The sequence below is a fragment of the Lemur catta genome, chromosome 1, assembly GCF_020740605.2.
Source record: "Lemur catta isolate mLemCat1 chromosome 1, mLemCat1.pri, whole genome shotgun sequence".
NCBI lineage: Eukaryota > Metazoa > Chordata > Mammalia > Primates > Lemuridae > Lemur > Lemur catta.
The window spans coordinates 238,700,646-238,709,020 of NC_059128.1; the positions used below are offsets into that span (position 1 = coordinate 238,700,646).

General features: G+C 50.1%; 1 pseudogene; it reads left to right on the forward strand.

Annotated features, from left to right (window-relative positions):
- The first annotated feature begins 2,550 nt into the window (after nucleotides 1–2,550).
- LOC123648555 lies at nucleotides 2,551–6,309 on the forward strand (annotated as a pseudogene).
- The last annotated feature ends 2,066 nt before the right edge of the window (nucleotides 6,310–8,375 follow it).

Consider the following 8,375-nt stretch of genomic DNA (forward strand, 5'->3'; position numbering starts at 1 on the left):
ATTTAATTTCTGTTACTGGAGATCTGTGCCTTTTTTATTTTTGCCAATCTTGCTTTATCAATTTTATCAAGGTTTTTGATTTTCTTAAAGATCAGCACTTTGTTTCACTGATTTTTTTCCCTCTATTGTTTTCAATCATTTAAAAGATGCTATATAAATAGATAATAGTGGAATTTATATATCCTCGTTTCTTTATTATTTTCTTCCTTCTGTTTTCTGTAGCTTTATTTTCTCTTCTAGTTTTTTGAGGTTAGAACATAGAGTATTGAATTGAGATTTTTCCTGTTTTCCAGGCTACATGTTTAATGCTATATATTTTCCTCTCTGCTCTGCTTTATTTGTATCTTACATATCTTGGTATTCACTCCACTTAGTTCTATGTACCTTATCATTTATTGTGAGACTTCCTCTTTGACCTATTTAGAAATGTGTTGTTTAATTTCCAAGTGTTTATCATATAAGAAACTTACTTTTGCAAATAAAAAGAAAAAAATTTCCAAGTGTTTAAAGATATTTTTGGCTTTTGTCTTACTGAATTTTAATTTTATTCGCTTATCATCAGAGAATATACCCTGCATGATTTCAATTATTTCAAATTTCTCAAGATTTATTTTATGGGTCAGCATGTCTCATTCTCAGTGAACATTCCGTGAGGATTTGAAAAAAATTAATTTTGCTGTTGTTTGATGGAGTATTTTGTATCTGTCTACTTGTTGGCTGATTATTTTGTTCGACCATTTCTTTTTGAGTCTCAGTCTCACCATGTACTTAGTGCTGATGTCTTTCTCTACAAAAATGAAAAGAAACACTTTTTTGTCTTGCAGGATTTTTGTGAGGATCACACTAACTAATATATGTAAAAGTTCTTTGTTATTATTGAAGTACCAAACATACAGATGCTTATTATCATCTCTCTGCAGTGAATGTTAGTAAATCAAGACCTTTACTTTTGTATGCTCGAAGTTGGATGTTATTAAAGATTTTGACACGGTTATCAGTTGAGATAGAGTTGTAAAAAAGTAAATGACATATACTCAGCTTCGTGATCATTCATAGTACAAAAACATGGTATCTGTGCCTCATCTACTTATATTTCATGAGTTCCATATACAAGCAAGACAAAACAGATAAGATTGCATTCTATTATGAGTGAGCTATGAAGACAATGATTCAACCAATACTTTACAATTTCATTTTATAACACATTAAAAATTTAACAGCTCTTCAGAAAATGCCTATTCTGGCAAACCATTTGTATCCACAGTTTATATATCATATTTTGATTTAGCTTATTGTTCCCCTCCACTATTCTTATACTCACATTTCACCATTTTTTACTTTTCATCAATTTTATATTTGGAAATATTAATAGAATTAAAATATTCAAAGCCAGAATAGTGTATCCCATCCCCAGATCAAGCCACTATAATCAAAGACAGTGTTTCTCAAGCTATCTGTGGGGAAAGACTGATATTTCATTTTTCTGTTTAATTTCCAACAGATACATGTTCTTATTGCCCCCAACTAGTAACTTGCACTAATATATAACTTAGCACAAAAGTTTTACAACACCTGAATTGTTTTGCAATCTGTTTAACAATACGTCAAATATTGCTACAACTTTACTTATACCTATCTAGTGTGGACTGGAAATAAACAATTAGCAAATTGTCTTTGAATTGACCTAGACCCAGAAGAATATTTTACCTAAGCTAACAAACTCCTTTGAGGCCTAATGGCAAAAGCAGCAGCTAAAGAGATGTGATGTAACTAAAGAATGTGCACATTTGAAGCCTAAGAGCCTTTTCAAACAGCATGGAGTTATTTAACAGAAATATCAGTGTTCACGTGTGCATAATCACTTGCATGCACAAAAGGGTTTGAGATTATTCTCTAGGGATCTGAGCTATATTAACATTGGTAGGTCACTAGGCATTTTTGATTAACTGATTTTGTTACAAATATAGAACAGATTCTGGAAGCCTCAAGACCGTGGTAGGACTGCGGACTTACACAGTGGATATAAAATTATTTCAATGATTGTAGAAAAAATAGATACCTTGGAAATTATATGATAAAAAGACATGTCCCTGTGTGTGAAGGTATAGAATATCTGAATTTATGAGGAATATCCTAAATCTCTTCCAGAAGTAAAATGGGACCTAGTCAAACAATGCCTGAGAAAGTTGGCAGAAACTAATTTAAGAATACGCAGATGTGAAGATGGTGGCAGCTGGAGGTCCGTGAGGCGCGGGCAGCGGTGACCTCAGCGCCAGGGAGGGGCGGGGTGTGTGTGGGAGCCCGGCTGGCTCCAGGGCAGGGCCCTGGGGCAACAGGTACCAGGCTACACTCCACTGGCTTCTTCCCTGGCCTTTGACTGCTCCTATCGGCTGGGGCCCCTGGGAGGTGGGGGCATCTGCCACTTCCCGAACCGCAGGAGTTCCCAGGCAGCAGATGAGGAAACCGGGAAACAGAGGCCCAGAGAGGGGAAGCCACTGGGCTGTGTACTTATGGCCACTTTGCCCTGAGTGCTGCAGGAGACACGTCTGCATGTCTGTTTCCGTGGGATGGATTCTTAGAATTCTGAGTCTGAGGGTCACGACATTTGAACTCAGGATTGTTACAAATCTGCTTTCCAGAAAGCTCAGTCTGTTCATGTCCCCATCAACGAGGGAGATTTAATCCCATCTGCAGAGTCGCTTTTGCAGTCGAAGGGCTGAGTGAGGACCCCTACAACTCTGAGCTGCCCAAGTCCCACGAACGGAGGGAGAATGGTGCCCTGGGCCACGGGGACTAGCCACGCTCGGATGTGTAGGAGCTGGAGCGAGTCAACCAGGCCATCGAGGCCGGGCTAAGTGAAGTGGAGCTGCTGGAGACCGCCCGCCAGTACAGCTCGGCGAGGCTCCCCCTGGGCTCCCCGCGACCCCCGCTGCCAGCAACGCTGAGGGCCTGGACGAGGACACCTTCCCGCGGGCCTTTGACACAACTCCAGCGGCCGCGGCCTGTTAAACCCTGATTCGGGCTTCCAGCCCACCCCGCTGGCCACCCCTGTTGAGCTGGGCGGCAGGTACTCACTGGCATCCCTGGAGAAGGGCCCGGACACAGGCAGAGGGGCTGACGGCGCCCTGGAGTATGTCCCCAAGGCTGTGAGTCAGCCCCGACAGCACAGCCGCCCTGTCCCTGGCAGCAAGTATGTGGTGGACAACTCCAAGCCAGCCACTGACCTGGAGGACGACCCGTATTCCAGCTACTCGGCCGGCGACTCACCAGGGCCAGCTCCAGCGAGAAGAGAGGGCCACCAGGTGGCCCAGAGGCTCCCGCTGCAGCAAGCCCTACATGCCTGCCTTCAAGAAGCCCTGCGACTCTTTTGGTGGCTGCGACAGTGCGTTGTCCAACTCTGAAGATGATGCCGCCACGGTTCAGGTCCTGCAGTGCCATGTGTGGGGGACCTCGGGCCACCCCCATAGAGCCCAGACAGGGAGCCCCCCGCCAAGCCCTCCTCCCTAGCCAGGGCTTCACAGGATTGGGGCTGCCCCCAGGAGGGAACACTCAGGAGAAAGAAGAGGGGGACCCCCGCCAGCCCCTGGGCACAAGAATGGTGCCAGGAAAAAAAGACAAGACCAAGGACAAAGGCCAACGACCGCCTGTGGAGAAGCCCCTAATGGACAGGCCAGCAACAGGCATAAGGCGGAGCAGCCGGGAGGGACCAAGAAAAAGCCATCTTCAGCCACCTGAGTGGCCAGCTCAGGGAAAGGGAGGCGCGACCAGCCAGAGTGTCGGCCGAGCCCCTCCACTGGGGATCCCCAGCGCTGGGGAGGGCACAGCAGGGAGAGGCAGCTCCGGAACCGCCCTGCCCTCCAGCGTGCAGCAGGCTGCCTGGCCCAGGTCCAGGCTCCGGTTGGCCAACCTCTCTGAGACTCGGTTTCCCCCTCAGGTCCAGGGACAGCAGTAGTTGCTGTGCGCTGTGTGCAGCGACAGTGACTTGGCACAGGAAAAGCAGAGATCCTGGCTCTCAGGTTAGCAACCAGGAGTCCCGTCCATACCATCACCAGACCCTGCCCTGGGGGAGGGCCTTCGGATTCCGAAGCTGGATTCGGCAGATTAGGTTACATTAGAATGGATTAAGTGCCAACCTAATCAGGGGCCCGGGTAGTCCCACCCATCCTCTGCCTATATATTGAAACCGAGAGCGCGGCGCTGGCACTCAGCGCAGCCCGCGCTCGGCAGAGTGGGGCCAGACAGGCGCTCCAGGAGCCACGGCAGCATGATGTTGAAGGCCACAGCACCGTGCTGGTTCCCACCAGGGCATCCCAAAGCTTCTGAGGTGGCCAGGGAGTCACCCCCCTCAGCTCTCTGGCAGCCCCAGAGGTGCAGCCAGGCCGCAGAATTTACCATCATCCAGGCGAACCGCCCAAGAAGGGGTCCCGCAGCGCCCCCAGCCTGGCCCCTGACTGCCCGGGAGATGTGCTGCCTGCGCGCCCAGCAGGCACAGGGGCCGCCGGCCAACGGGTCCCAGGCCTGTGGAGCTGATGGCAGCCTGTGGAGAAGCCACTTGTGGACAGGAAGGGCTCACAGGCCAGCAGCCGTCAAGCAGAGGAGCGGCAGGAGGAGACCAAGAAAAAGCCACCTTCAGCCATCCCAGTGGCCAGCTGAGGGAAAGGAGGGCCGGACTCGCCAGGGTGGCGGCAGAGCCCCTCCGACGGGGACCCCCAGTGCTGTGGAGGGAGCCGCAGGGAAGGGCAACCCCAGAGGCCCCCTGCCCTCCAGCGTGCAGCTGGCGGAGAAGTCCTTTTCATTCCGCATCTCAGCACCCGGCGAGAAAAAGAGGATCACCCACGTCCCCAAACCCTACTTGGTCACAGCACCCGCAGGTGCCAAGAGGACCCTGGCGGCCAGCGGCAGCCAGCCTTGCCGTGGTGCGGAGCCCGGCCGCCAGCCGCTGCAGACACGCACGCTACCCGAGACGGCGTCCCAAACCTCCAAACCCGCCAACACCGTCACTCCCAAGCCGGTCGCTCCCAGTGGGTCCTCACAGAGTTTAAAGAAACTCATTGTCCTAAAGGAGTTTGGGGACAAAGTACCCACCGTCATCCGGCGGCGCTATCTCCTCCTCTTCACCGAGGAGTGTCTGCAGTTCTGTGCCTCCAACCAGGAGGCCGTAGAGCAGGCGCTGAACGAGGAGAGGGCGGCCTACGACCGCAGCCCCGGCAAGAACGCCTACCTGGATGTGGCCAGGAGCACCCTTAGGAAGCTGCGAGGCCTGGTCCCCAGCGCCGTGCCCGGGCTCAACAGGGTCGCCCTATACAGCCGCCTGAAGGAGTACCTGCTCACGGAGGACCAGCTGAAGGAGAACGGCTACCCCTTCCCGCACCCCAGGCGGCCAAGGGGCGCCGTCATATTCACCGCCAAGAAGCGGCAGCCCCGGGGCTCCTGCAGGGTCTGCTGCCGCTGCGGCACTGAGTACCTGGTGTCCTCCTCCGGCCGCTGCGTCCGCGATGAGCAGTGTCGGTACCACTGGGGGCGGCTCCGCCAGAACCCAGCGGCAGGACGCAGGGAGACACGGTACACGTGCTGCTTGGCCGGCCCCGGCTCTGCGGGCTGTCAGGTCGCAAAGCAACACGTGCGGGACGGCCGGAAGGACAACCTGGAAGGTTTCGTGAAGACCTTCAAGAAGGAACTCTCGGAAGACGCCCACCCAGGAATCTACGCCCTGGACTGTGAGATGTCGTACACCACGTACGGCCTGGAGGTGACCCGTGTCACGGTGGTCAACGCAGAGATGCAAGTGGTTTATGACACCTTCGTCAAGCCCCTCAACGAGATCGTCGACTATAACACCAGGTTTTCGGGGGTGACGGAGGCTGACCTCGCCAACACAAGCGTCCGGCTGCGGGACGTCCAGGCAGTGCTGCTGAGCATGTTCAGCGCAGACACCATCCTCATCGGACACAGCCTGGAGAGCGACCTGCTGGCCCTGAAGGTCATCCACAGCACCGTGGTGGACACGTCTGTGCTCTTCCCCCACTACCTGGGCCTCCCCTACAAGCGTTCCCTGCGGAATCTCGCTGCCAGCTACCTCAAACAGATCATCCAGGACAACGTGGACGGACACAGCTCCAATGAGGACGCCGCTGCCTGCCTGAGCCTGGTGTTCTGGAAGATCCGGGAAGACGCCCGGAGCAAGGGATGACTCCCCCGCGCCTGCTGCTCGCCTGCCGCCCCGCCCATCCTTAGCCCCAGGCCTCTCCAAACAGTGCGGTAAGTCTGGAGAACTAACACTGTCCGCCTCTCTTAAGAGAACAGGACTAGCCCGCGGCACAAGAGAACGAAAAGCCAACGCAGACCCTGAAGCTCTGAGCCCCTGCCGCGGCTCCTCTCTCCTGTCCCTCCTCTCTACCCATCCCAAAACTATGTGCTCTCTGGAGGCTGCTGCTGACTCAACTGGCCCACCCCCACCTGTGCCCACCTGCCCCTCCCAACACTCGCAGCCAAGTCCTAATCCCGTGTCCTCCTGATGTGGGGTGGGGGGATGGGCGGACAGGGTGCTGTTATGGGTTAGTTTGACATAGGTGATGTCTTTTTTTTATTTTGTATTGTTATTTTTATTATTTTTAATTTAAACCATCCCCACCTAGGGGACATGACCAGCTGCTGCCTTCCCTCCTAGGGGCTGGGGGTGGGTGTGAACCAGACCCAAGCCCGAGCCCAGGGGCCATACTCAGCTCAGTGTTGGCCTGGACCTTGAGCTCCGGAGGGCTCGGTGTGCCCTGGGGCAGCTGACTGCCAGAACTCTACCCCCCACCTCCCGCCCCTCTGCCCTGGAGACAACCCACCCAGAGCCTTTGGCCTTGGACACTGTCTTTCCCAGGAGCCCTGTCCTCCTCTGTGAGGCTCCTGTATCCCCTTCTCTCCCCACTCCTGGTTTCGGGACAGAATAAATGTTTGTATGTATTTCACAGTGGTGTCCAACTTGTAAAAGTCAAAATAAACACACTGAGATAGATTAAATCTGTTACTGCTCCTTGAGACTCTCAGGCATTCTACTGTATCACAGAAGATTAAATTGCTAAAATGGTTAATCTTTATAAAAGTTGGTGGAATTTTACTTCTAATTTTCTGATCATCAAAACTTACCTGGAATTATCTTTTTTTCTTTTTGTTTCTAATAAAAATCTATACAGTTAATGAGCAACTACTGTCTGGTTTTAGTCTGAAATATTAGTTCTTGGTGCACCCATGGCCAAAGAATGACCAGACATACCAAAGTTAGCAAACACAAAAATTAGGTTTATTGAGGAGAGAAAGATAGGCTTATCAGGCAAGAGCAAGATAGAGGTTTACAGAACATGACACATACGCCACCGATGACAAGATGACAACCAGACCCACTGTCACAGCAAAGGGAGAGAAAAGGAAGGGCACAAAAAAGGACTTGGTTACGGGCAGTGGTCTTGCTTTATAGTACCCGGATTGTGACCTCCCTAGTGGCTTAGACTTCAGCATGGAACCACTTTCATTGGACAGTTGGGAGCTGCATGACCTGAGTCTTACGGAGCATGGAGATATCCCATCAGCCTCTCTGAAAGCCCATTTGGGGAGTGAATCACAGCAGCATCCACTTTTGTCCCTAGGAGACCCGGAATGCCTGGCTATCTACCTAACACTACTATGATTTAGACAGTGGAAATACCCATTGCCATCTCTAGCAATGGTCTCAGACTAGGTCCAGAAGTTAAAATGAGTCTGACACATGACTTAAATGCAACACTTACTTACACTTACAAATGTTAACACAACTGGGCTACTGGGGCAGAACTTGGAGGCCACCAGTCAAACCACTGCTTATCTCCCCCAGGAGATAAAAAAATCCCCTAACAGATAACAAGGGGGTTGAATCCTAAGAGAGAGGGGGCATAAATTGCAAATATTTAATTCTATTTCTTAGAAGCTTTGATAATACTTCATTTAGGAAAATTGCATCAATGGATACATTCAATGCCATCTTCACTTCTCCAATATAGATACTTTAAAGAGTCCATGTGTGTATATAATGTGATGCTTGCTTTATTCACAGAGTTCCTTTTGAAGTAAAATGAAACTTTATATTAACCAATTAATTCACCAGAATCTGATGAATTGTAACTTTATAACTTCATAGTAACTTAAGAAATCCTTAAGTAGTAGGGACTACATAGGAGTTTCATTCTTTTAATCCCACTTTTCCTACGTTTTATCAAAATCTTTGTTATTTTGGACTTATTAATATTCCATATACTTTTTGTCAGATTTAATGATATAGTACACACATAAACATATTGCACACTTGTAAAACTAATTTTTACTCTTCTATTATTATTTTGTTATATCCTTTGGTG